The sequence below is a fragment of the Mesocricetus auratus genome, unplaced genomic scaffold (genome assembly GCF_017639785.1).
Source record: "Mesocricetus auratus isolate SY011 unplaced genomic scaffold, BCM_Maur_2.0 Super-Scaffold_100028, whole genome shotgun sequence".
NCBI lineage: Eukaryota > Metazoa > Chordata > Mammalia > Rodentia > Cricetidae > Mesocricetus > Mesocricetus auratus.
In genome coordinates, this window is record NW_024429209.1 from 2772618 (window position 1) to 2799904 (window position 27287).

Sequence of the window (27287 nt, forward strand, 5' to 3'; positions counted from 1 at the left end):
CTGGTCTGGCCCTTGCTAGATAGCACACTGTTGGCACCTCTCAAATGCTGGGACATGTACCCTCACCACACCTCATAGGAAATGTGAGAACTACAAGAAGTATCTCTCTCTTCCACATATCCTATTAGTCTCTTTCTGTGGAGAGTGAAGACTAATACAGTTTGTAATATTTTAGTGTCTTATTGAAAAAATATTTTTTTGCTGACTTGATGTCCTGAAGATAACTTTTTGTTACTTTTTTTAAAGGTTTGTTTTATTTTTAATTATATGTTATGTCTGTGTCTGTTCATGGACGTGTGCTTGTGAGTGTAGTTGCCTACAAGGTCCATAAGAGAGCGTCAGACACCCCCAGTCTCATGGCTTGTTATGAGTTGTCTGACATGGGTGCTCTGCAAGCGTGGAACACACTCAACCACCAAGCCATCTCTCCAGCCACAGTTTTCCCGATGCTTCTAAAAAGTTTAAAGTTCTACTTTCCAAATTTAGGTGTTTAGTACAACTGAACGCTACAAGGCAGGAATCCAGTTTTATTTTTTTCCAAGTGAATAACCAATTGTTCAAAATTGTTTTTAAAATAACCCATCTGTACTAGTTTTCCAGGGCTGACATAACAAATTAGTACCAACCTAGTGACTTAGAACAATTGAAATTTATTTTCCCACAGTCCAGGAGGTCGGAGGTCAACGTGTCAGCAGTATCGGTTCTTTCAGGGACTCTGAAGGAAGAAGACTCTTTGCTTCTCTCCTGGCTTCCGATGGTGGCCACCACCTTGGCATTCCTTGGCTTGTCCGTAGAGATATATATGTCTCTTGAGTGTGGCCTCCATCTTCACATTGTCATCTGAGTGTCTTCATGTATCCTTGGTTTTGGATTTAGGCTTTTGAGGCCCACTCTAAACCCAGGATGTTTTGTTTTTATTGTTGTTTTTAGGACAGTGAGAAATGGCCCCATTGTACAGCTAGAGTGGCCTCCAGCTGGCCTCCAGCTAGCAACTCTCCTGCATCTGCCCCCTGAGTGTTGTGATAGGCCTGCACTGCCATGCCCAAATCCGGGCAAGCTATTCACGCAAGCCCTAACTAGTTGCATCTGTAAACCCCATTTCTGTTTTGTTTGGGGGCCTCACTCTGTAGCCCAGGCTGGCCTGCAAGTCATTATGTAGTACTGCCTCAGTACTCTTGTTCCATGCTTGCAAGTACTGAGATTCCAAGTGTGAGTCACTGCGTCCAGCTTAAACCCTATTTCCAAATAAGTTAATAGTTTTAATTTTTTTTCTTTTTTGGTTTTTCGAGACAGGGTTTCTCTGTGGCTTTGGAAGCTGTCCTGGAACTTGATTGGTAGTCCAGGCTGGTCTCGAACTCACAGAGATCCGCCTGCCTCTGCCTCCCAAGTGCTGGGATTAAAGGCGTGTGCCACCAACGCCCAGCAATAATTTTAATTTTAAGGGGACACAAATTTAGGGGTGATGTTACTCAACACATTTTCACACCTCTTCTCTTTTGCAAATACCATTTCTGGTTTTCATCAAACTTCCATGTGTGATGGTTGGGGAACAGAATTACTATTTTATTTTCTTTAATTTGTGCTTGTATGTGGCTGCACGTGCACACACTTGTGTACAAACACATACATGGAGGTCCGAGGACAATTTTCAAGAGTCCTTTCTCCTTACTGAGGCACGGTCTCCCTGGTTGTTTCTGCCATTCTGTCCTCCAGGCTAGCTGTTTTCCAGGCTAGCTGGCCCCCAGGCTTCCAGGTGATTCTTCTGCCTCTTCCCTGTAGAAGTACTGAGATCATAGACAAGTCACCACGTGTGTCTTTTCATGTGTTCTGAAGACAGAACTTAGGATGTCAGCCCTATGCAGCAAGAGCTTTACCTGCTGAGTAACCTTGCCCCTGCCCTGTTTTGTTTTTTGAGATAGGGCCTGTCTTACTATGGAGCCCTGATTGGCCTCAACCTCCGAATCTACCTGCATTTGCTTCCTGCATTTGGGCTGGCAGCCAGTGTGCTCATTTTATCATCTGAAGCTCTGATGAAATGGTTATACATTTTTCATGTGCTAATCTTATTTGATACTTGCAATAATACTTCAAGGTTGATACTTCTAAAACCACCCACATTGCTAGGGGATATTCCTGCCAGCATTTGCCAGCTTATGATACGATAGCTTATGATACGATAGCCTATGATACGATAGCAAACATCCCAGACCTTCAGTGACGTGCAACACCGTTTTCTTCTTTGACTCCACAGCAGCAGCGGTGGGAGGCAGTTGTGGCTCATCTTTAGCTCTCTGTGTGTCTTTTCATTTCTGGACGCAAATATAGGCACAATTCCTGTACAAGATGCACTCTTCCGCTGGCCAAAGCAATTCCTATGGTCAGCCTTGACACGGGCTGGGGAAGTGCACTCCTCCTGAAGGGTGTTCAAGACACGTGACGACTCACTAGATCATTTCGGCAGTCCTCTCACTGGCAAAGAGGAAGGGCAAGTGACGAAGAACCACAGCAGCTGAGGAACCCGCTGGGAAGGGGCAGAGTCTGGATTTAAACTCAGTTCTCTAAAGCCATGGCATATATTGAGTCTCCACTACCTTCTGGATGTAGCTCACACTTCTGCAAGATGCGAACATGCACTGTTCAGCCTCTTGCCTTTTGTGTGTGCTGGACTTACTCTTAAAACGCCAGTCCAGTCTCAATTCTTCTGAGGGTCATTGCCGTGTGTCACACAGTGCTTTGTATATAGTCAGCGCCTCAGATCGGTGGAGTCTGCACCCGCAGAGTCAGCCAACCAAGGGGGAAAACTCTTAGAAAAAGGGAGCTGGAGAGATGGCTTGGTGGTGGAGAGCACTTGTTGCTCCTGCAGAGGACCCAGGTTTGATCCCCAGCACTCACATAGAGGTTTACAAACATCTGTAACTCCAGTTCCAGGGCGTCTGATGCTTTCTTCTTACCAAGCACACACATGGTGGACTTACATATATACAGGCAAAACACTCATACACATTAGATTCATCAAAAAAATTAAAAATACTTTTTGCTTGCTTGCTTGTTTTTTGAAACAATGTTTCTCTGTGAAGCCCTGGCTGTCCTGTAGCTCCCTCTGTAGACCAGGCCAACCTCAAATTCAGAGTCCTACCTGCCTCTGTCTCCTGAGTGCTGGGATTAAAGGTGTGCCCTACCACACCTGGCTTAAAATTACTTAAAAAAAAAAAAACCTATGGACTAGGACCCCTGAATACAGGTGACAATGGTGAGGCTTAGGCAGTATATGAGGCCACTGGCAGTGGGACCAAGATCTAACTATAATGTACAAACTGACTATGTGAAGCCCATTCTCTATGGAGAGACACCTTGCTCGGTCTAGACATGGGGGAGGGCTCCTTGGTCCTGCCTCAATGAGGTGATAGGACAGGCATAGCTGATGTCCTAGGAGAGGCCTTGCCTTCTCTGAGGAGTGAATGGGAGGTGGAATGGGGGAGAAGGGGCAGCAGGAGGAAAGGAAGGAGGGAGAACTGGGATTGGAATGTAAAAAGTAAAAAATAAATTAAGAAATGTCTTAGAATACCCATGTACATAAAAATAACTAAATCTTTAAAGGGGAGGGTAGTAGAAGGAAAACTATTCACTCTATTGACTTTGCTTGCCCAGCCTTCTCTTTGCCAGGTGACAAATGCCTCTAATCCTAGCACTTGGGATTAAAGAGGAGGATCTCCGTGAGTTCGAGGCCAGCCTGGTCTACATTGTGAGTTCCTGGACAGCCAGGGCTGTTAGAAACCCTGTCTCAAAAAAAAAAGAAAGAAAACCCAAAACAACAAACAAACAAACAAACAAAAAAACCAACTTGGGAAAAGAAAATTGCATTTGCATGGAATATGCTGATTTTTTATCATTATTCACTAGGCATCACAGTATAACAATTGTCTACGTGTAGTTTCCATTGTGTCGAATATTGTAAATAACCTTGAAGTCATGTGCATGATTTATGCAAATGCTTTTATATAAAGGACTTGAACATCCACCATTTTGGTACCCACAGTGGGGTTTCCTAGACTCAAACCCTAACAGACCCTAACGCGTATCAATATGAGTTTGTCCTTTCTCTTATCCCCTCTGAAGGGTGGGGGATAGACTCTCCTTTGCTATGAGTGCCCTCTGCCCCAATGGCTTGCTTATACAGTGTCCCCAGAGTACTGGGAGATGAGGTGAGTTGGGAGAACACGCTACAACTGGGTCATTCTCTTGAGGATGACAACACTTGTCCTATTTTCCACCTGTCTAAATTGAGCTTAGCACCTTGTGCTTAGGTGACCCTGACAGGTCAGTGCCACATGAGTCATCTTGTGAGCCTTTAACACTGTCACTACCAGGCCCTGGGCCAGGGTATGTGATGTAGGAGGTGGAAGTAACATTCACCTTCACAGGTCTTTCCCTTCCTCTAGGAAAAAGATAGAAAATCCTTCCCTTAGGTGGGTTGGGCAATTTCCTCCTAGGAGGAAGAGGGGTCCCTGGAGGTGCAGAACCAAGAGCTGAGAAGAGGGAGGAGCCCATGTCACCTCGGAAAGCTTGTCTAACTAGTGCAGACGGCTGAACGTGACCTCTGAGCATCCGTTTCCCCTGTGGAGGACTGGAGATAACAACGGTCTTGTTCTTCTCCCTAGTTAGTTTTAAAATCTCCCTGATAGACCAAGAGGCTGCAGAAGATTTGGAATTTCTGCAAGTCACAGCGTCCGTCCTCTTCTATAAAATGGAGATAATAATTAGAGCCTGGGATGAGAAAATTATGTAGGTGCTTAGCATGTACCAAGAGCTCAATAATGTTGGTTATTTCCAAACAAGATAATGATGCTGATTATGTAAGTAAAAACCCAAGAAGGGCTCATCGGTGAAAAGAGAGGGGTAGGTTCAGGGGTAGATTGTGTGCTTTGAATGTGGAAGACCCTGGGACTCAACCCCCAGAAGCCAAAGAACAGAAGGACAGAGTCAAGCTTCTCACAACTGGCTGATTCTTTTAGCCAAGTGTGGGGTGTGGCTCAAAGGAATGAGGAAGCTGTCCAGGAGATGACTGGGCACACAGCACAATTTGTCTTTAAAGATGGGGGCTGCGTGTTCACTGATCCTTCCAAAAGCTCAGGGACCCTTGTTGTCATCTCAATCCTACTTTTGCCATCTACCTGTCTCTTCTCTGGTGTCCCCAACAAGCCCAGTCACCAAACCCTATTGCTGTTTCTTTGAAATGATAGCAAAACTAAGTTGTTACTTTTTGACAGTTATATTGGCTTTCTTACATGCTATCCTGGTAACCTTTTATTCTCTATCTCCCATTAAAAGGATCCAGAGTTAGGAGGGGCAGGGAAATCACTCTGCATGCCGCACATGGAAATACTGAAACCTGGAGGAAGACACAGCAGAAGCAGGATTAGAACCCAGAGGTCCTAGCCAGGCGTTGGTGGCACACGCCTTTAATCCCAGCATTTGGGAGGCAGAGGCAGGCGGATCTCTGTGAGTTCGAGGCCAGCCTGGTCTATAGAGCTAGTTCCAGGACAGCCTCCAAAGCCACAGAGAAACCCTGTCTCTAAAAAAACAAAAACAAAAACAAACAAACAAAAAAAGAACCCAAAGGTCCTAATTGCAACCCAGATCTCCTTTCAAGTCATACCTGATTTCCTGGGTCACTGCAGTTTCCCAAACGGATCCCCCGACTCTGGCCTCTCCCTATGAACTTGTTCTAGTGTGGTAGTGTCCCCCTCAGAAGGTATAGGACCTAGAGGTGAGTCCTATGGTCCGGCCGTGGTCCAGCCAGAGCAGCACAGACCACCATATGATGGTCTAGCAACGTGGCCCTGATCTTGACTTTCCCTCCTATTAGAACTCTCTTGTTTTCACCTTGAGAGGTTGTCACCTAGTTCCTGGTTCTGCCTTTCAGTGAGTTAGTCGCCAGCCACATCTCAATTGCTCAGTAGTCAGTGGGTAGCTAGTGGCTACAGGCAGTATGACCCTAGAATCTTTTCTCAGCTGTCTCTGGTATGGACCTAAGGACAGGACTTTATACTTGCTCTGGGTGGCAGCTCATTTTGTTAGTTTCATCTCAGTCTTCAAGCCTGTTGAGGCCTTCGGGAGACTTGTTCTGGTTTCCACAGTACATGCTCTAGATCTAGAGTTCTCTCTCTCTCTCTCTCTCTCTCTCTCTCTCTCTCTCTCTCTCTCTCTCTCTCTCTCTCTCTCTCTCTCCCTGCTGACAGCAGCAGATCTGATTAGCAATTCATATCTCCTCAGCTTCATCTAAAACCACTGGTAACAAACCCTCTCCCCAGAGCAGAGGGCATAGGAACCAGGCCCATGTCATCAAATAGTTGTTTAATAAATTAGGACTCTGAATCAGGGTCTGTGCTGGGTACCAGGGAACCACAGGGAGACAGAAAAAACCCTAAGTAGAGTCCTGCAATGGTGGATGCTGACTCTAATAGTTTAATTAGCGTCATCTCATATTCAGGGCTGGCCTGATGGTTAAATGTGGGAGTTCAAAGTCAGATTCCAGGGTTCAGATCCTGGCTCTGCCACTTTTCAAGCTATGTAGTGGCTTTGGAAATTTCCGCTTTCTGGTGAAACTGTAGAGAACAAATGAGTTGCTGCAAGTATGACTTTTGGGGAGTGAGGCTAGAGACAGGGTCTCTATGTGTAATAGCCCTGATTATCCTGGAATTCATTTTGTAGACAAGGCTGGCCTTGAACACTCTGGCATGTGCCCCCACTGCCCAGCTAGTACGACTCAAAACAATGTCTGGAATATACATGTTCCACATAATTGAATTGTTTTTTTTTGTTTTTTTTTGTTTTTTTTTTTTTCCAGACAGGGTTTCTCTGTGGCTTTGGAGGCTGTCCTGGAACTAGCTCTTGTAGACCAGGCTGGCCTCGAACTCACAGAGATCCGCCTGCCTCTGCCTCCCAATTGCTGGGATTAAAGGCGTGCACCACCAACGCCCGGCCCATAATTGAATTGTTAGTCTCTATGATGAGCTGGACTTTCTAGCCATGCTGTGGAGAAAAGCAGGGCAAGTTCTGCTCAGTCCTGTTAGGGCCTTGGCTTCCTTAGTTTTGCCCTCTCTTGGTTTACTGTGTCCTTGGAGGTCCATACCATGCCTCCCCTTCTAGACTCATCCATTCGGCTTCCTGATTCCAATCTGCTTTTAGCATCCTGTACTGGAGAAGATGGAGTAGGGGGAGCACAGCAAAGAACCAGAATTACTGGGCCTGGCTTTGACTCTGTGTTGTCTCGGGCAGACTTAGGATCACAGCTGCACCTGAGATATGGTTAGGGCCAAGTGAATGAGATACGGTTAGGACCAAGTGAGACAAGGAGGTGATGGTGTCTGGTGTTTGCTTTTAGGAGTCTTTGCGCATGTTGTCACCCATGTCCTGACTTACAGTAAAACGCTGTAAATTCTTCCTCATTTCTTCCCTTCAAAATCTAATAAAGGAGGCTCGGTATTCCTGGCCTTCCTGAGGACTGGCTCTTGCCCTGGGAATCCAAGCGCAGGAAATCCCTCGGGTTCTTGTCTATGTACTGGGGCACTGATAGATGCCCTATCTTCTCGGGGTGCTATTCTAGATTAGTTCGCCCTTTCCTATGCTTGACTCTAAGTGTGTGTGCAGGACCTTCACCAGGAGCTCGACGAGGGCCAGGGTGGATATATTCCTAATTCAAAGAAGCGCTTCCCTTTGGGCGTGCTTGTGTCTATGGGTCTAGGGTCCCAGGGTCCCAGGACCAGGGGCTCGGCCCTTGCTGAGCTCCCAGTGAGGGCAAAAGGGCTACCATCCGAGACTGGCTGAAAAGAGCTGCACTGCATTCTCAGCTTGGCCGTCTGAACAATAGGAGGGAGGCTGGAGGTTGGTGGGCGTCGGCCAGGTCCCTGACGGAGGGATAGGAGACCGGTGGTGCTGCTGGGCCACCGGGTTAGCCCAGGCCACAGGCCTGAAAGCTGAGCGGGCTTGGGGCGGGCGGCGATTCTGGAGGAGGTGGGGTAAAGGCCAAGCCTACCTGGCTGGGACCTGGAAGGAGAGAAGGCTCGGTGTGGAGTCTCCTCCTCGTGGTCCCGCTGCTCGCCCTGGCCTCTGAGCTCCACCGAGGCTCAGGTGGGCTCCTGGCCCACGTGGGGAAGCGAACGGCACGGGCTCGCGGGGTGCACCCCCCTCCGAGCACCACCCCTCCCTGGGACCGGACGCGGCTCCTCGGGGCAGCCGAGCTCTCGGGGCCAGTGGGTTGCGCTCGCTGCTAGCACGCCCTTCGGCCGCTGCCTGGCCGGGATCGTAGCCGCCTCCTCCCAGGGAGCCGCCGGGGCGGGGCAGAGGGGGAGAGGGGGGTGTGCGGAGCGGGCGGGAGGGGGCTGAGCGCCGTGGGAGGGAGCGGAGGAGCGAGCGAGCAAGCCGGGCATTTCTGCGCAGCTTCTGAGCGCCTCGGAGCCCGCCAGGGAGACCACGGAACGCCAGGACCGAGAGACAGACCGACGGCTCCCGGAAGCTGCGCCGCCACCGCCAGGTTAGCAGGGCGTCGAGACCACGCAGGCTGTCGCCGCGTTTCGAGCCTCGATTACTGGAGGACGTGCGTGGACTGAGTTGCGAGCTTCGATTCGTATCTTTGCGGGTACGTTTGTCGGGGTCCCAATCTCCGGGTGTGCTTTGAGTGCGAACGTGCGTGTATCTGTGGATCGGTACAAGTGGGTGTTTGGCTTGTACGTACGTGTGCATCTATATAAGGGTGTGCACCTTGGGGCGGGGTAGTGTGCTAATGTGGGTGAGGGTCTGTGTGTCTGCTTGTGCTTATCCGCGGATGTGCCTGGAGAGGGTGTGTCCCAATGTGTAGCAGTGTGTACATCTGGATGAGGGTATGCGCTTGTACAGATGGCTTCTCGTGACTGAAGCCTATGGCGTGTGTGGTGTGTGTGTGTGTGCGTGTGTGTATTTCTCTGTATGCGCTCCAGTGTGACTCCCCGTGTGTGTGTGTGTGTGTGCGTGTGCGCGCGCCAGTGAGAGCGGGTGTGCGCCCGCGTAGCCCCTGTGTGCGTGTGCTCGGCTTTGTCTCCGCACTGCCTGGAGGAAGGGGGTGGGGGCGGCGGTCGAGGCGCTGGCGTCGCCGGGAGCCCCTCACTAGCCGGGGAAGTGGGTGGCAGCGGCGGCGCGGGCGTCCTAGCTGAGTGGAGACTCCCTGCTGGCAGGTGGGCAGCCACGCCCCGGGTACGGGAGAGAGCCCTACTGACAGCAGAGCCTGGTTCCCGGCTGAGCTGAAGCGGAGGGCGTGGCCTGCCTGAATCTCGGGTGTGTGCTTGTGAAGGGTGGGATGGGTGATTGGGTGTGAAGGGGTGGGTGTGTGCAGGCGTGGGTGCGGGGTGCTGGTAGCAGCAACAGCGGCCCCCTCGGCTAGTGACCCAGGGCTTCTGAGATCTGTTTCCTTGTGGTTTAAGGACAGGACCAGAGGCAGCTCTGCCTGGTCAGCTACACCACCCTCTTACTGGGCAGAGCAGCAGTCTAGGTACCCTGAAAGGACTAGTAAGACTCATCACTGTCTTAAAGGGCTAGTGCCTAATTCCAAGGAATTCCCTCTCAGGAGGCCTCTGTACTTTGAGAGATATGTCTGCACCTCTTCCCCCATGTATTGGGCATTGATTGCACGCATGTCTAGTCTGTGTGCGTTCCGCCGTGCATTTAGGTGTATATGTACATTTTACTAATGAACAATAAATAACTCTGGATGTATGTGTGCATCTGTTTTGGTAAGTTCTGGTATGTTTGTTTTTATGTGTGTGTAACTGTTTGTGTATTGGTGAGCCTGAATGTGGGGCTGTAAGAGAGTGCCATTTTGCTGCTAACTGGAATAGGATAGAAAGCCCCTTCCTTATATTTGAAAAACAAGGTGAAAAGGAAGTTTGGGGATTTGGTTACTGGTTTTGCCGGTTTCAGATATTGGTACTGAAATGTATGTAGGTAGATTGGGTTTGACAAGGATCTGAAGAAACAAAATCTTCCAGAGGGAAGAGAGGGACGTACGAGCTCAAACCTCCTGGGTCTTCTCCCTAACTTCCCTCCTCCTTGCTGCTTGGCGTGTGTACAGGATAAGTGTGTACGGGATAAGGGTTTGAGAGGAAGGGGAGGAAGCTGGGGTATAAAAGGAAGACAAGTGGATGGTGATTGGGGCAAAGGCAGTTTTCTGCAACTCTTAAACTGTTTCCCTGCCAAAGGCAGCAGAGGCAAGGAAAGCTGGGGTCCTTATCTCTTTCCCTGTAGGCACAGCACTGTGGTCCAGGGGTCCCCTTTTGACAACAACCAAACCCTTTTAACCCTTTTGTGTTTATCTTTATTAATCTTTATTAAGCTTCTTCTCTCTCTCTCTCTCTCTCTCTCTCTCTCTCTCTCTCTCTCTCTCTCTCTCTCTCTCTCTCTCTCTCTCTCTCTCTCTCTCTCTCTTTTTTTTTTTTTTTGGCTTTTTACGAGACAGGGTTTCTCTGTATTGTTTTCGAGGCTGTCAGTCCAGCCCAGCCTCGAACTCGCAGAGATCCGCCTGCCTCTGCCTCCCAAGTGCTGGGGTTAAAGGCGTGCACCACCACTGCTCGGCTAAGCTTCTTTTCTCTTAAGGACTCCTGAGCCTCAGTTTCTCTGTTTAGGGGGCTGAGGGTTCAGGGTTGGGTCTTTGAGGTTGGACTTTTGCTCATTACTACGATTTAGGAATTCACTGTTCTTAAAAAAAACATGGTTACATTTTATATGTATGGAGGGGGCAAAGGTCAGAGGATAATTTGCAAGAAGAATCAGTTGTCTCCTTTTACTATGTGGGCCTCAGAAATTGAACTCAGGTCATTAGGCTTGGTAGGAATATCTTCACCCACTGAGGCATCTTGCTAGGCAGGAATTCACCCTTCTTGCCCCTAGAGATCCTGGCCGCAGTCCCTACTCACCACCTGCCACTTTCCTCACTGGAGCCATTGCACTGGTTCCCAGTGTGGTCAGCTTACCACCTGCAGCAGGGTTACCGGTTTCTTAGAAATGCAAATTTGGAGCGTCATGGTAGACCTACACCACACAAAAATCTGGGGAAGGGGCCTAGCAATCCGTGTTTTAACAAATGCAAATTATTCTGACCTGTTCTGTGACTCAGTAGAAGAGCCAGGAACTTGTAGGTTGAAACAAGGGGGAAGCCCCTCCTTTCTTCAGGCCGTCATGGGTGAGGCCCCAAAGCCTACCTTAGTAGGTAGGGGTTCTGTTTTCAAGCCCTGGGTCTTCCTTGTCAGCTTAGACAAGATTTCACCGACCTAAGCAAAATCTCACCCTGCAGATTCCCCACTATGCTCATTTTCTCCAAACCCTACCCTAACTTACCGAAAGGCAGGTAAAATCCAGTCCTTGCCCACTTGCCTCTGGCTGGGATTTTGTGCACACAGGCTCCTCTGTCTGGCACACTGGTCCCTGTTTCTCTGGCAGGGCTTTGCCAACTCCCTAGGTTGGGCCAGTATTTCCCTTCATACATTCTTTTTTTTTTTTTTTTTTGACTCAGAGCACCTGTCTCCTAGGGCTTGTGAGCGTTGAGATTGTACTTGAACTTGTTAGTTGTTTGTCTCTCTCAGCTAGACTGTAGATGCCATCAGGGCAGGGACTTGCTTGTTACTCTTCCTAGTGTCTCCCATAGTGTCTGGCTTTTGATTTGTGTTCAATACATCTGTCAGATGAATTAATGTCTAAAGTAGGAGATGATACTAAATGATGCCCTTTCTTAAGTGTCTCCTTAAGCTTTGGTCGTGTGCTATCCAAGCAGGACACGGATTGTTCTCGGACAGGTTCATCTCCCCCCCCCCCCCAGTCTCCTGACTGTAGACTTGAGCTCTCACTGTGTGCCCTGAGCTGTGCTGGCTCTGCCTGGGGCAGGCAGGAGAAAGGTCTTGGGATGCTTGTGTCCTGCACCCTCCTGAAATAAGATCCCATGATACCGTGCAGAGGAAGAGCAATGAGTGAGGGAGTCAAAGGTTTGGGGTGCGACTGGACACATCACTTTTCCTCCTTTGCATGTGTCTTCTCCTACCAAATGAAGGTGTGGGGATGAATCCCTCCTGAGCCAATGAGGATTTGGCCCAAGGCTCCCTAGGGGATGTCTAAAAGTGTGACTAGTACTGAACCCTGTATGTACCATATTGTTTTTCATAATGAGTTGAGAACAGTCATCTTTTCACTTGAAGGAAGTGCTTTGCGTCTTCTCTGGTATGTCTATATTGCCAGCATCACTCTTCTTATGCATTGGGGCCACTAGTGTGTGAAATAAGGATTGAACGAATGAGATGGGATACCAGTGCAGCGGTTGGCCTGGTAACTGAGATGGCTGTTGGCAACAGACAGACACATTGGACAAGGGGAACAGAGCGAGAAAAAAAATGGCTTCATCGTGCTCTCAGAGCAGTCTACAACTATGCATGGATTGTGTCTTTCTGGAATTTTACATTTAATACTTCCAAACCATAACTGGTAACTGAATCAGCTAAGGAGGGACTATTATGGTTACCGACGCTGGTGCCGGAGTCCTTCAGGGTTTGCCATATACTAGTTGAACAGGTGACTTATCTGTCCCTTCATATCTCTTCACCTGTAAAGTGAACCAATAGAAGCCTCTGTTTCACAGGGCTGATTTGAGAATTAAATGAGACAACACATATGGAATGCTCAGCACAATGTGGGCACAGAGTAAACATTTGGTAAATGTTAGCTGTGTTATTACTCTTATGGCTACCGCACAGTTTGGTTCAACCTGCTTGAATGCCTTTGTGTTGGCCTTGGGCCTACAGAAAGAGAAACATATACAGCAGGGTTCACACACGGCCTGGGGCAACAGCAAGATGTGCAAAGCTGCCTTATCACAAGGACAATGCTAGGTGGGGAGGTGCGGTTGCCTAGGGAGGAAGGGCTTTCTTTATGGGAGAGGCAGGGATGGTGTGGAAGCTGGGCCAGCGTGTGCAAAGGCGATGTGGCATTTTACCCCAAGGAGGTTCATGTGGTAGAAGCAAAAGCTGGTGGGTGGGAGGGACAGAGTGAGTGGCTGCAGCATCGGGAGAGGCAGAAAGGTTCCAGGGCTGTGGAAGAGCTTCGCTTGGTCTTGCTGGTGGTGGGTACTAGGGAAGAAAATTTAGCAGACCAGGAAAGATTTGCATTTCAAAAACAGCCCTCCAGGTGATGGGAGCTGCTGACACTCGGTAGAAGAGGAGACTGTTGACCTGGATAGGGTCAGGGTCCAGCCTAATAAATGACTCAGGGGAGCCAGCGCTGTGTGTGTGTGTGTGTGTGTGTGTGTGTGTGTGTGTGTGTGTGTGTGTGTGTGTATGTGTGTGTGTGTAGACTGACCTCTCTTGGGCTTGGAGATCATCTTAACTGCACAGCTGCCTGGAGAGTAGGAATCTGGAATCCAGAGCCTGGATTCTGGGTCTGCTACAGTGTGTTACCTTCCTGAGAAGCTTCCAGGGAGCTCAAAGCCACAGATCTGTATTCTCGCTGTTCTGGAGGCTGGAAGCACACCGTCCACAGTCAGCCAGGTATCACTGGTTTTGGGAGAAGGCCCGCAGTGGTGCCTTTGATCTGCTGCCTGGTCTGCCTCTGTCATTGTGTGACTTTCTCCCTGTCTTTGCAGCCCCTTTTAAGGTTTAGGACCATGCCTAATCTTCTATGTTCTCATTTTAATTTAACTTAATCATATCTGCAAAGACCCTATTTCCAAATAAGGTCATGTTCTGAGGTTCTACTTAGACAAGCCTGGGAAAGGGTGGGTGTCACTACTCAACCTACAATAGTCAGAAGACAGGAAAGAGCATTGGCCTTAGAGTCCTCAAGCTCAGATCCAAATTTCAGCTTTGAACAGAGTGGCCTTAGGGTGGGCCAGTTATATTTTCTCAGTCTTAGTGTTCTCATCTATGAAATGGAGAACTACAATAGTGTTATAGTGGTAAGACTGATCAGGAAGAAGTTGCCAGCACATTCATTGGGGTGGTATACAGTAGGCACTCAATTATTACTTCCTTTGGGGCACCCCTTCTCTGCTCTAAGTAGTTGAGAAGTTACTTAGCCTTGCTACATTTTCAGATGGAAAGAATCATCTTCTAGAGTAAGCTAGACCAATCCTGCCAGCTTCCAAATCCCGGGAGATAATGAGAAAGCTCTCTGTGAATTGCTTAAGGGTTTGTTGTTGTGATTTTTAATTATAACCTCCATCATCATAATAACCCTTGGCCATTGCCACATCCGTTGCACCTCAACAGCCCAGCCAGCCCACTCTTCTCTCTATGTAAGGGAGGGCATCTTCTCCCTTACACAGAGGCTTTGTATGAAGTACTACCAGGTTCAAAGTTGGGGACACCATGGACATAATTCTTGTTGCTCCCTTTATTAGCCTGGAGAGGAAAACTTAGGCTTAGATAGAAGTGACATCCCAAATCTGTCAGTGGCAATTGGAATACTTTATCTGTGGCTCCTGAACCGTCTGTTTCCCCCAGTTGCAACTTCCATTCTAGAGCAGTTTAGGGCGTGCAGACGTCTAGAGAGGGCTCTGTGTAAGCCCTAGACAGAGGTGAGGATTCAGCTGGGATGATCAGTGTGGAGAAAGAGGCCCCAGGGACTGGAGAGATGAATCAGTGGTGAGAGTGCTTGCTGGACTTGCAGAGGACCCAGGTTCGGTTCCCAGCATCCACAACGTGGTTCCTAACTGTAACTCCAGTTCCCAGGGATCCAACACCTCTGGCTGCATTGGCCATCAGGCACACTGGTGTAGATTCATGCAGGAGCATACTCATACATATAAACCTTTAAAAAGAAAGAGATCCTTGGGGCCAGAGTGAGCAGGCAGTACCTGTGTGGCCGACTTGACAGACTGTTTTATTACCAGCCTGGTAGTGGCCGCTCTATGTGCTCCAGTGGGAGGGGAGGAGCTTCCGTAAGCAGCAGTGTGGAGAGCCAGCACCCAGAGGTGAGCCAGTGATACCCCATTGACAGGCCCGTGCTTCTTCCCTGCATGGTGGGTCCTTGTGATCCTTGTCTAGAGAAGGATCAGAAAAGGGGGGAAGGGAGAGGACTCATCCTAGCTTGGCAGCTTCCAATGAATGAATCATTTTCCTTTTCCCCAAGCTGGGCTCTGCACCTCACTCTCGCCCTTCCCTCCTTCCCCTTCTGTTTCCTTTCGCTCTCCCCACTTCTCCTCTCTGCTTCCCTCTCCACCTTCTCTTAAGATTCTAGGTCTAAAGGTACAGTCTGCAGAGCCACTTCAGGTGACTGATTTGGGGCCAACTAGAATTAGAAAGCCTGGAGTTGTCATGGACTTAGAAATCACCGCTGTCCCTTATCGGCTTCTTCACATCACGTGCTGCCCAGAGCGCTTCCAGGGACTCTGACTCTTAATCCTTGCCACCCCTACCCAGGGACACAGACTACAATCCCTGCCATGCCAGAGGAAGTTAAAAAAAAAAAAAAAACATGCCCAGGGCCTAAGTAGTGCTCAGTCAACAAGAGGCCCAGCTGGGATTTAATCTTGATCTAGCCAAAGCCCACAGGTACTTTTGAGTTTTTCTTGGGGCCAGTGAGACCATTTAGGGGTCCACAGAGGTACATACATTTGTTCAAATTCTGTGAACAAATTCTTCATTCTGAGTATAGGGGCTTCAAGACAGGGCTTGTGCCCCCAAGTGTGTGCTTTGCCTCAGTGTGGGGACTACAGGCTCCAGGGCTGGCCACACCTCTGAGTCCATCTTGTTCTGGGCAGCTGCCCATCTTTGGGAGAGATATGGCATCAGAGGAAGTTGACAAGACAGGTTTGCAGGTCTCTTGATTTTGTTTATTACTTATCTACTTATTTTTCAGACAGGGTCTCACTACGAGGCCTTGTTTGTCCTGGAACTTGTTATGTAGGCTGGCATCAAACTCACAGAGATCCTCCTGCCTCTGCCTCCTGAGTGCTGGGATTAAAGTCCTGGGTCACCACACCTGGTTTCCTTTGCTTTTCTCCTAGTTATTTTCCCACTAACCACCTTAATTTCTCATAGCTGGTGTCGAGTCTTCCAGTTAAGCAACATTATCTGCAAACCACAGATGGTTTTCTGCTCAGAAGGGCCTTAAGGATGGCTTAATGATGGCTGGAACTCTGGAGGAAGTGGGCAGGATTGCAGAAGTCAGAGCCAGCAGCCCCAGGGTCCGCGTTACTAGAGGAGGAAAGGCAGAGTGCTGGGGCAGAGCAGTCTGGGCCACCTGTCATTCCAAGTACAGCCCAGGAGTGCAGACCCCCACAGAGGCCAGACTGCCGGCCTCACAGTGTCACTGTAGACACTGGGCAGCTATGGCCTCATGCTGGGTCTCCACCCCCTCCCTTGCCCATTGATTATCAGCTGGGCAGCCCAGCCCAGCTCAGCCACCTACCTGCTTGCCCGAGACCCTGACCAAGGAGCTTCACAACTTATAGCCACAGAGGCCTCTGCATAGGGAAGGGAGCAGAAACTGGATTTGTATAATCACTCAAGGGAGAGTCTCATGCCCCTAAGTCCCAGGGTCCCCAAACACCAGGGTTTTTAGACATTGTTCTTGCTAAAGCAATGCAGGAGGGCTGGTTTAGTCCCCTTCCAAGACTCACATCCAAGATACCTGTGAACTTCTGAGGCAGCGGGCATATGGAAATTGTGTGCTGTCTGGGGAGGGAGGATGAGATGACGAGACGGTCTGTGTGCATTCTGAGTCTGTGTCACCCATGGAAGTTTAGGATTGCCTCTTGGGTTGTGTTTTTGTTGTTGTGGTGGTGGTTTTTTTGTCTTTGTTTTTGTTTTTGTTTTGTTTTGTTTTGTTTTTTTGAGACAGAGTTTCTCTGTGGCTTTGGAGGTTGTCCTGGAACTCACTCTGTAGACCAGGCTGGCCTCGAACTCAGAGATACCTGCCTGCCTCAGCCTCCCATTAAAGTCATGTGCCTCTATGCCTAGCACCTCTTCAGTATTTTCATTGTTGTTGTTATTTGTTTTTTAAGACAGGTTCTCACTCTTAGCCAAGGCTGACCTGGAACTTGTGACCTTCTCCTGCCTCAGGCTCCCAAGTGCTAGGACAACAGGTGTGAACCACCATGCTTAGCTTCAGGACTTCTATGGAGTTGAAACTGAGGTCTAGAAAAGGGTCAGCAGGGAGCTAATAGTGGGCCCAAATGGAGGGATTGTTTCTAGCTAGTCTCTTGGGAATGCTGCTGGCTAGTTTTGTTATGAAGGTGCCGAGTGACTGGACCAGTCCCTTCCTTAGTCTGAACCTCAGTTTCCCATGTAAAGTGGGGGTTAAGCAGGATAATATCAAGGTTCCATGCAGTCCTGATCTGGGCTTCTGGAAGTCATGTCTCCTGCTGCCCAGTCTGTCTTCTCCATTGTGACTCTGTGTCACCTCCTCTGGTGACCTGCCCTCAGCATCCATCTCCTGAGATTCTGGACAGGGCCTGGATTCAGGCTCCTCCTGTCCCCTCCCGAGTGTCAAACCACACGCCTGGGCCTGCAGGTCCTTGGCGCTCGCTTCCCCGCTATGCCCACTCACCACAAGTGCAGCAGGTGCCTGTGAGTCTGGGGAAGTTCAAGGTGCTTTCTCTGTGGGCTGTGTGGATACCTGGACTAATGCCAAACCGAGGGCAAGCAGAACTTTCCAGAGGCTCATGGGACACGCCCAGACCTCACCTATGCCATTCTTTGCCCTTGCTCCTCTGTCCCCCGCCAAGAATGCCAGCTTTGCCTTTCCAAATCCTTGACAGAATCCTGTATGCCTTTTCCAAGTTTCTGCTCACATGCCAGCCTCTGGCCTACAAAACCTGGGGAGCCCCCCTCTACCTCGTGGTGAGATTCTCTTAACTCCTCTGCATTCCCATAGTGCCTTATCTATTCCCTTCTGGGGACAAGTTCTGTTGTGCCTTAGCTTTATCTGAGAGGTGCCTGGTCTCTCTTCTCCTGAGGAGTGCCCTGTCTCATTTCTCACCCCCCAGCCCCTTACAGGAGTAAGACTGGGGGAGCAGCTGCTTAATCCAGGCCGAAGAGTTTTATTGGCACAGAGCTGTCTCCAGCCTTGAGCTAGGCTGGTTTCTTTGGAACACCTGTGGCCCACATCAGTCACTGGCAGGCCACAACTTCTCACATAGCTCCTCCTTTATTTGTGGCTTGGAGAAAGGCCAAGTTGGGCAGTAGCTAAGAACTTAAATTCCACTCCCTATGCTGCCATTTGCTGGGTGTGTGACTTTGGGCAAATCATTTCCTCTCACTGAGTCTCGATTTTCTTGGGTTAAAATGAGGGGATAAGGTTGGGTGTGGGAGTGCACACCTGAATTCCAGCACTGGGCAGACTGAGGCAGGAGGACTGTGAGTTTGAAGCCAATATGAGCTGCATAGAAATACTGCCTCAACTCCCCTTTCCCCCAACAAAACAAGACCAACAAACCAAACCAAAGGGTAGAGATGGCAAGTATGTTGGAGTGTGGAGAAATAACTTGGGCTCCAAGCAAAGTGCCTGGGAAGCTCTGTGGAGAATAAGTGACCAACACTCAGGTATAATCCATTATTTTTCAGTTGATGATTATTGCTTCAGCAAATGAAGGATTTTCTCGTGGGCAGAAGTCTTTACAGACGTTCTGAGGTCTTCAGGGTCTTAGGTCACTTGGGGCCGGTGAGACTCTAACACAAGGAGCTAGCGACTAGAAGAGGTGTGGCTGAGTGAGTGAAACAGTGGGCTGCAGGGAACAGAGAGGCAGCTAGGCTGGAAGGAGTCTAGAGGCAGCTGCTTCCTGTGCAGTATGGGAGGGGTGTGTTTATATGCAGGAGAGAACAGTCCCAGAGTCTCCACGTGGAGGGGCTCAGGAGGGGAGCAGCATGCTTCTTTTTGCCAAGAATAATAATTTTCAAGACTGATGGCTCTTGATGCCACTGACTGAGAGCAGGGGGTGGGGGCTTGGGAGGTGGGACTGGGAGGGGGCTTTTTGTTGGTGGCAATGGGAAAGCCAGTGAAGGCTGGCTGCTCAGCACAAGTGGCTGTAGTTGCTAAGGATGCCTTGAAGTGATCTTCAGTTCTAGGCCTTTGCAGAGCTGTCTCTGGACCTGGCCCAGGTCAGGATATGAACCCTGGTCTGTCTGAATTTAAAGTGAACAGTGACCCCAGGAATGTCAGGATCTCTAAAGACGAGAAAACCAGCAAAGGAAAAGATCTAACCACCCAACCCCCCATCAGACAGATGGGAACAGAGGTCCACTGCCCAGGAGCCTTGTGGCAACTGGCCTCTGAGCCTGTGGTGGGCTGTGGATCTAGGTCTGTGTTAGGGCTTGGGAGAAAGGTCAGGTGGTAGCAGGCAATCCAAGGATTGGAAAGGCTAATGCAGTGTCAGGTTGGCAGCCATCTGTTGCCAGGGGCGTGGGATCCAGGTGAGTGGGCTGGAGCCGGCATCGTTCTAGGCCTTCCTTCCGGAAAAGGAGAAAGGGCTGGGTAGGTGGGGGCTGGAGGCATGTTGAGATGTGGGGGAAGTCAGAGGGTGGCCTTAGACGAGGAGGCTGTTGCCAAGCAGCCAGAGAATGGGGGAAACAGCAGATCAGCTGCTGTCACTGTGGGCCTGGCCCTCTCCAGCCTGTGCCCTGGTGGGATCTTTCCTGTGCTACTCAGAAATCAGGGCTCCCAAGGTCACGGTAGGAAGACTAGATCAGGAGTGGCCTTTAGGGCTGGGGACTTCAAAGCCATGTTCTTGGCATGCCCTCCAAGGCTGTTGTCTTAGGCTTTGTGATTTCAAAGGGGTCAAGTAAGTACCTAGACAGCTCTTCCTGATCCCTTCAGTCAGTCTGCCCACCTAGCCAGGCCTTTTTTTTTTTTGGTTTCTCGAGACAGGGTTTCTCTGTATTGTTTTGGAGGCTGTCCTGGAACTTGCTTGGTAGTTCAGGCTGATCTCGAACTCACAGAGATCCGCCTGCCTCTGCCTCCCGAGTGCTGGGATTAAAGGCGTGCGCCACCAACGCCCGGCTTAGCCAGGCCTTTTTTATTCCAGTTTACTTCTACTCTTTTTTGTGTGTGTGGGGAGGGGTTTTTGAGACAGGGTTTCTCTGTGGTTTTGGAGGCTGTCCTGGAACTAGCTCTTGTAGACCAGGCTGACCTCAAACTCTGTGTGTGCCTCTGCTTCCCGAGTGCTGGGATTAAAGGAATGCGCCACCACCGCCTGGCCTTTACTTCTACTCTTTAATTGCTTATTAAAAATATTTATTGATTAACCACCTATTATGCATCAGGCATTCAAGCTTCAAGGAGGGGATTTATGCCACATTAGCAGACAACCACCGCCCCGCTCTTCTCAGTCCTCAATCTTGTAAGTCCCCTTACTTTCAGGTAGGACTTTTTGCTAGATTTACCTTCTGCTGAACTGAAAGCCAATCAGAGTTAATTGTTAAACCTAATGGCTGCTGAGTTTCACCCTGCTGGGCTGGCTGGAGGGGGCTGTGCTGGCCTTGTTCCCCAGGAGAGGGGTGGAGCCACCCAGATTTTTCTGGCCTATGCCTGCTACCTCTTCCCTACTGTGAGGTCTGCCTTCCGGGGCCCTCTCCTTCCCAGGGGGACAACCTGCCACTTTTACCCTTCCTCCTGCCTCCGCAGAGGTAAGTATGAGCCCTGGCCCTAGTCCAAGGGCCTCTGCTTGTGCACTCTTGGGAAGGCTGGGCGATTCAAGGGTGCTAGCCCAGGGGACCCACTCAGAATGCAGGAAGTCAGTGTACTGTGCCAATCTTGCCTGCTGCTGGGCATTGGTGAGGAGAGACACGGGGTCCAAACCCTCTACACTATAGAGTCCAGAGGGGCCCCACTGAAAGCTGTGGCACCCTGTGCCTCTCCGGGGCTCACTTCCCCCCCCAGCATCACTGGGTTTCTTGTTCCAGGCCCTCCCTCCACCCTACCCTTTAGGAGGAGGCCTCTTTGAGAAAAGGGCAAAGACATTTCTTCTCTAGAAGCCAAGCCTGGACCAGACCCCTGCCAAAGTTTAGGGACAGTTTAACTCAAACTTCTAGGTTAGCGGGCCCTATCAAAGCTGGTGACCTCAGGCAAATGGATCACTCTGTGGGCCACATTGTCATCCTCTGAACTCTGGTCCCTCTGTCATCAACACTGTGAATATAACAGGCACCTGAGGTGGATATTAACATTGGGCTCAGCAGGGGGTTGTGAAATGAGGAGACACCATTCTTTTCCAACATGCCTGTGCCTCTGAAGCTTAGCTCTGGGCCAGACCCAAGGAGGTCACCACCTTACACCCCAGGGACCTGCTGTAGAGTGCCGGATCCAACCAAGTGTTGACTGGGCATTCCAAATGTGCCTAGTGAGGCTGAGGAGCTGAATATCAAATTCTGTTAACTATCTCATTTTAATCAATTGGACATTTAAAGCAATACTCCATTTAGTCGTAGACAAACTTCTATGGATGTTTGGGAAGCTAGATTTGTGAATGTATATGTATTGATTACATGTTGAAATTTGCGTATTGGGTTAAAGAGTTAAATTTAACCCATTCCTTTATTCTTTCTTAAAATGTAGCTAATTTTTTTATATATCATGCACAGCGTGCATTTTGCTTTTAATTTATGTGTCTCTTGTCTTATTTTGGGTTTCTGTGGCTGTGATGAAACATCATGACTAAAGGGTTTATTTGGCTTACATTTCCACATCACTGTTCATCGTGGAAGGAAGTCAGGACAGGAACTCAAACAGGGCAGGAACCTGGAGGCAGGGGCTGATGCAGAGGCCATGGAGAGGGGAGCTGCTTACTGGCCTGCTCCTCATGGCTTGCTCAACCTGCTTTCACTTTTTTGTTGTTGTTTGTTTGTTTGTTTTGGTTTGGTTTTTCGAGACAGGGTTTCTCTGTGGCTTCGGAGGCTGTCCTGGAACTCGATCTTGTAGACCAGGCTGGTCTCAACTCACAGAGATCCTCCTGCCTCTGCCTCCTGAGTGCTGGGATTAAAGGCGTGCGCCACCAACGCCCGGCTGCTTTCACTTTTATTTAAAAATTTTTTCATTAATTTTTTACATTCCAATCCTAGTTCTCCCTCCCTCTTCTCCTCTCTCTCCCCACATCCCCCCTCCACCTCCCATCTGCTCCTCAGAGAGGGTAAGGTCTCCCCTAGGAAGTCTACTAAGTTTGTCCCATCATTTCGTTGAGGTATTGGCCTGATTTTCTTATAGAACCCAGGACCATCAGCCCAGGGATAACACCATCCACAAGGGGCTGGGCTCCCCCATCAATCACTAATTAAGAAAATGCCCTGCAGGCTTGCCTACAGCCTTCTCTTATAGAGGCACTTCTAGTTTTTTTTTTTGTTTGTTTGTTTTGTTTTTTTGAAAGTTTTTCTCTGTTAACAGCCTTGGCTGACCTAGAACTTGCTTTGTAGACCAGACTGTCCTGGAACTCTGAACTCACAGAGATCCACCTACCTCTGCCACCAGAATGCTGGGATTAAAGGCAGGCACCTCCATGCCCTGCTGGAGACTCACTTTCTTTTTTTTTTTTTTTTTTTTGGTTTTTCGAGACAGGGTTTTTTTGTGGCTTTGGAGGCTGTCCTGGAACTCACTTGGTAGTCCAGGCTGGCCTCGAACTCACAGAGATCCGCCTGCCTCTGCCTCCCGAGTGCTGGGATTAAAGGCGTGCGCCACCAACGCCCGGCTGAGACTCACTTTCTTAATTGAGGTTCCCTCCTTTTCAGATAACTCTAGTTTGTGTCAAGTTGACATAAAACTATCAAGCACTATCGCTCCTCCTGCCTCAGGCTCCTCAGTAGCTGCGATGACAGGCACCTGTCACTGTGCCTACTTTAAGTCATATTTCTACTGGACAATGTTGTTATAACCAGTGTTGAATTGGACACATTCAAATAACAATACAAGGTTCTGTAAAGACTAATTATTTGAGGAGCTCTGGGGAAACATTAGGCCTCCAACCCTAGAGAATGCCTCTTGGTGAGATGTTACTCTGAATAATCCCATAGCCTCCAGGGTAACATTGCTTCTCATTTTGGCCATGCCACTTGCTCTGTGTGACATTGGGTACTTTACATTACATCTGTCAGTGAGACTAATGGCGCTGGAGAAGTCATCTCAGGAAGCAACTAGCATAGTGCCTGGCACACCTGATTCAGATCAGCAGTGACTGCTGCTACCACTGAATGTGAGGATGCTGCTGCCACTGACTGTGAGGATGCTGCTGCCACTGACTGTGGGGATGCTGCTGCCACTGACTGTGGGGATGCTGCTGCCACTGACTGTGGGGATGCTGCTGCCACTGACTGTGGGGATGCTGCTGCCACTGACTGTGGGGATGCTGCTGCCACTGACTGTGGGGATGCTGCTGCCACTGACTGTGGGGATGCTGCTGCCACTGACTGTGGGGATGCTGCTGCCACTGACTGTGGGGATGCTGCTGCCACTGCTGCATCCGATGCTTGGGTCTGACTGTACCACTCGTTTGGGTGAGGAATGGACCAGAGGGAAGATGGGAGCTGGGATGGGGAACTGGGGGTGCTTTATGTGGTATCTCCATAAATGGCTTACCTTTGGGGAACCTCTTTGGGTTTCCTCTTATGCCAGTGATCAGGCAAAGATAAGTCCCTATCTTTTGGTTTTTCCAGACAGGGTTTCTTTGCATAGCCTTGGCTGTTCTGGAACTCACTCTGTAGATCAGGCTAGCCTTGAACTCAGAGATCCACCTGCCTCTGCCTCCCGAGTTCTGGGATCAAAGTTGTGCACCTTCACTGCCCAGAGATAAATCCCCATTTTTGCAGATGAGGAAGTAGAGGCCTTTCCAAGGAAAATTTTCTAGTTACGTAGACAGAACATACTTCCCAACCTTGTTTTAGTGATGGTAGGGCCAGTGTTCCTTTAGGTTGTTATAGGAGACAGGAACAACTGAGGATTGGTATTGTCTCTTGTAACAGAACAGGGTTATGCTAGTTTGCTTTCTATTACTATGATAAAAACTAGGACCAAAGGCATCTTGGGGAGGAAAGGGTTTATTTGGCTTACACATCCCAGGTCACAGCCATCCCTGAGTGAAGTCAGGGCAGAAACTCCAGGCAGGAACTGAAGCAGAAACCATGGAGGAACACTGCTTGCAGACTTTCTCAGCTTCCTTTTTTAGACAACCCAGGACCACCTGCCCATGGTGGCACCACCCACAGTGAGTTAGGTCCTCCCACATCAATTATCAATCAACCCCTCCCAAGACTTGCCTACAGACCAGTATAATGGAGACAGTCCCTTAAATGACATTCTGTCTTCCCAGATGACCCTAGCTTGTATCGAACTTGTCAAAATGCCAACCAGCCACAGTGCCTTTTTTTTTTTTTAATTTTTCGAGACAGGGTCTCTCTGTATTGTTTTGGAGGCTGTCCTGGAACTCGATCTGTAGACCAGGCTGGCCTTGAACTCACAGAATCCGCCTGCCTCTGCCTCCTGAGTGCTGGGATTAAAGGCGTGTGCCACCAACACTCGGCCACAGCGTCTTTTTTGTTTGTTTTTGGTGTGTATGTATGTGTGCATATTCATGTGTTTGCATGTATTTGGAGGCCAGAGGATAGTCTATGGTGGCATTCCACAGGTGCCACCCCCTCTCGGCCCCACCCCATACCCCAGCCGGGCTCTCACTGTATAGCCTTGGCTGTCCTGAACTCTGCTACGTAGAATGGGCTTGAACTTGCAGTGATTTTCCTGCTCTGCCTCCTGAACATTGTAATTACAGGCTTGTATCACCTCTGCTGGCTCTGAGAGAGTCCTGACACTGTTCAGTGTAGCTGTGTCGTTTTGGGGCTACAGAGGAGGAAGGGAGCAGGGAGGAGAGGATAGAGTACAGGGTGCCAGGCTGGGATCACATAAGAAAGATGGTGGCCAGTTGGTGCCTCTGTCACTTAGCTCCCGTTGTCTGCTCAGTCCTGCCAGGACTGTGGCCTCCTGTCCTGTCCAGAGAGGGCTTCTGAGAAAGAGGCTTTTGTTCTAGCTCCTTCTGTTTTCCTGTTAAGGTACCCTGGGGCACATGCGCATGTGGGTGCTCTGGGGCTCATGACGTGCAGTGGAGGCATACACAGCCACTGCTGCCTGATGTCATCCCTTCCCGTTCCTGAAACCAGAGCCTCTGTGTAACCATCTACTGTCTGGAGAGCACAGGGAGACCACAGGCTTTCTCACCAAGGCGTCTGGTCAAATTTCCCTCCCGCAGTTTATTTTCCCTCTGACCTCAGGCAGGTCATTTGGAAATTTTTTAGCCTTACTTTCCTTATCCAAAAAACAGCAATCAAAATAATGTACAGACATCCAGGCAGTGGTGGCACACACCTTTGATCCCAGCACTTGGGGGGGGGGGGGTGCAGAGGCAGGTGGATCTCTGTGAGTTTGAGGCCAGCCTGGTCTACAGAGTGAGTTCCAGGACAGCCTCCAAAACAATACAGAGAAACCCTGTCTCGAAAAACCAAATGGTGTACAGACAACATAATAGTTAGGTACCATGGTCCAAATTCCATGTTGTGGGGCACACCTTTAATATTGGGGAGGCAGAGGCAGATGGATCTCTATGAGTTCAAGGCTAGCCTGGTCTATATAGTGAGTGCCAGACTAGTCAGGGCTACCTAGAGAGACACTAACTGGGAGAAGAGGAGGAGGAGGAGCAAGCAGAAGCAGCAGCACCGACTCCACCCCTGCCATTCCCACCTCCCCCCAGCAGCACCGACTCCACCCCTGCCATTCCCACCTCCCCCCCAGCTCCCACCAGCATGGGTCCTGCAACCCAGTGGCTAGTGAGGGTGTGATGTCTCATCCCGCTCCTCCCTACTGTGCCTTCCGTGTGTCAGTTCACCCTGGAGTCCTGTCCTCTCTGAGGGTGGAGCTCTCCATAAGATCTTCTCCTTTAATTCCCTGTTGGCTCTAGAGGCTGATGCCACAGCTCACACCTTCTCTAGATTAGGAGCCAAGTGACTTGGCCAGGCCACACAGTTCACAAGCCAGACCCTGTGCGTATTCCTCCTCTTCACTTGGTCGTCATGTTCCTCATGAGAGCAAACACGGAGATTGGCGCTTCTGAGTGCATAAGGACTCCGGTCTTCTCTCCCAACTACACTGCCCATTGTGTGCCAGGCCAGATGGAGCTCAAAGAAGAAACAAGGGGACTTAAGACCTCCATGACGGATGGAGTTATACCAGAGCAAGAGTGCCAATGTTAGGAAGGCCCTAAGAGATGCCTAAGGCCAACCGCATTATGTCACAGGTGGGGAGACTGAGGCAGAACAGGCAGGTGGAGACACTGATGGGTGGTGCTGGAAACCGCTGGGCTGATGTGAAGGAAAGCCCTGAGGTGCCCTGCTGTCTGTCCTCTGCTCTACCAGGGCACTGTGACGTCTATGGGTCCCACCTTTAAGTGCCTCTCTAAGTGTCGCTTTGTCTCTGTGGCTGTTCAGCCAAGCTCCTTCCTCGTTAATTCTCCCACAGTTTCTTATTTTCTTTTCTTTTTTCTTTTTTTTGGTTTTTCGAGACAGGGTTTCTCTGTGGCTTTGGAGGCTGTCCTGGCACTAGCTCTTGTAGACCAGGCTGTCCTCGAACTCACAGACATCCGCCTGCCTCTGCCTCCCAAGTGCTGGGATTAAAGGCGTGCGCCACCAACGCCTGGCCAGTTATATTTTCTTATCTCCTGTCCTCTCCAGCCTGTAGCTTCACGGTGGCCTTAGAGTGAGGACTCATCCTCGAGTTAGCCTCCGCCTGCCCTCTGGCACTGTGTGGCTCAACAACTTGCCAGGTTCCTCAGATCTTCCTGTGCCAGCCTCACATGCCAAAGAGGCTAATACTCTCTTCTCATTCCAGGTACCTGGCTGAGGACGTCTTCCCCGGGGAGCCCGTGTGCAGAGGAGGGGTGAGTGCCCCCGGGGAGCCCGTGTGCAGAGGGGTGAGGGCCCCAGAGGCTGTCTCTTGCTTCAGCAGAGGTTGGGCCCAGAGGTTCTGGACTGTTCTGTTAATGCTGAGGCAGCGGCCTCAGGTTCTGCTAAGGCTGACAAAGGGACTGTGCCGAGGCTGTCCCTGTGGAAGAGCCTGAAGTATTGCTTCTCTGAGCACGCTGGCCGGTGAAAGTCTGTCTGAGCCACTTGCCCACCTAGGGTGGAGACAGCAGACTGGAAACTGGATCTAGCTGGATCTGTGGGCCCTGGGCCCTTGCTTTCTTTTGCTCAGCCTCTCCTGGGTGTAGATTACATTAGTCGGGGGCATGATGGGGCCTCCTGCTCTGTTCATGCTAG

General features: G+C 49.8%; 1 protein-coding gene across 2 annotated transcripts in view; it reads left to right on the forward strand.

Annotated features, from left to right (window-relative positions):
- Positions 1-8412: 8412 nt before the first annotated feature.
- The window catches only part of Epb41l1 (erythrocyte membrane protein band 4.1 like 1), a 127476-nt gene continuing 108601 nt past the window's right edge, over positions 8413-27287 (forward strand). The window contains exons 1-2 of one of the 2 annotated variants that reach the window (XM_040732885.1): positions 8413-8638; positions 26860-26908. The gene's annotated coding sequence lies outside the window, so the exon portion shown is untranslated. The remainder of the gene's footprint in view (positions 8639-26859; positions 26909-27287) is intronic. The other variant, XM_040732886.1, reaches the window with a different exon arrangement.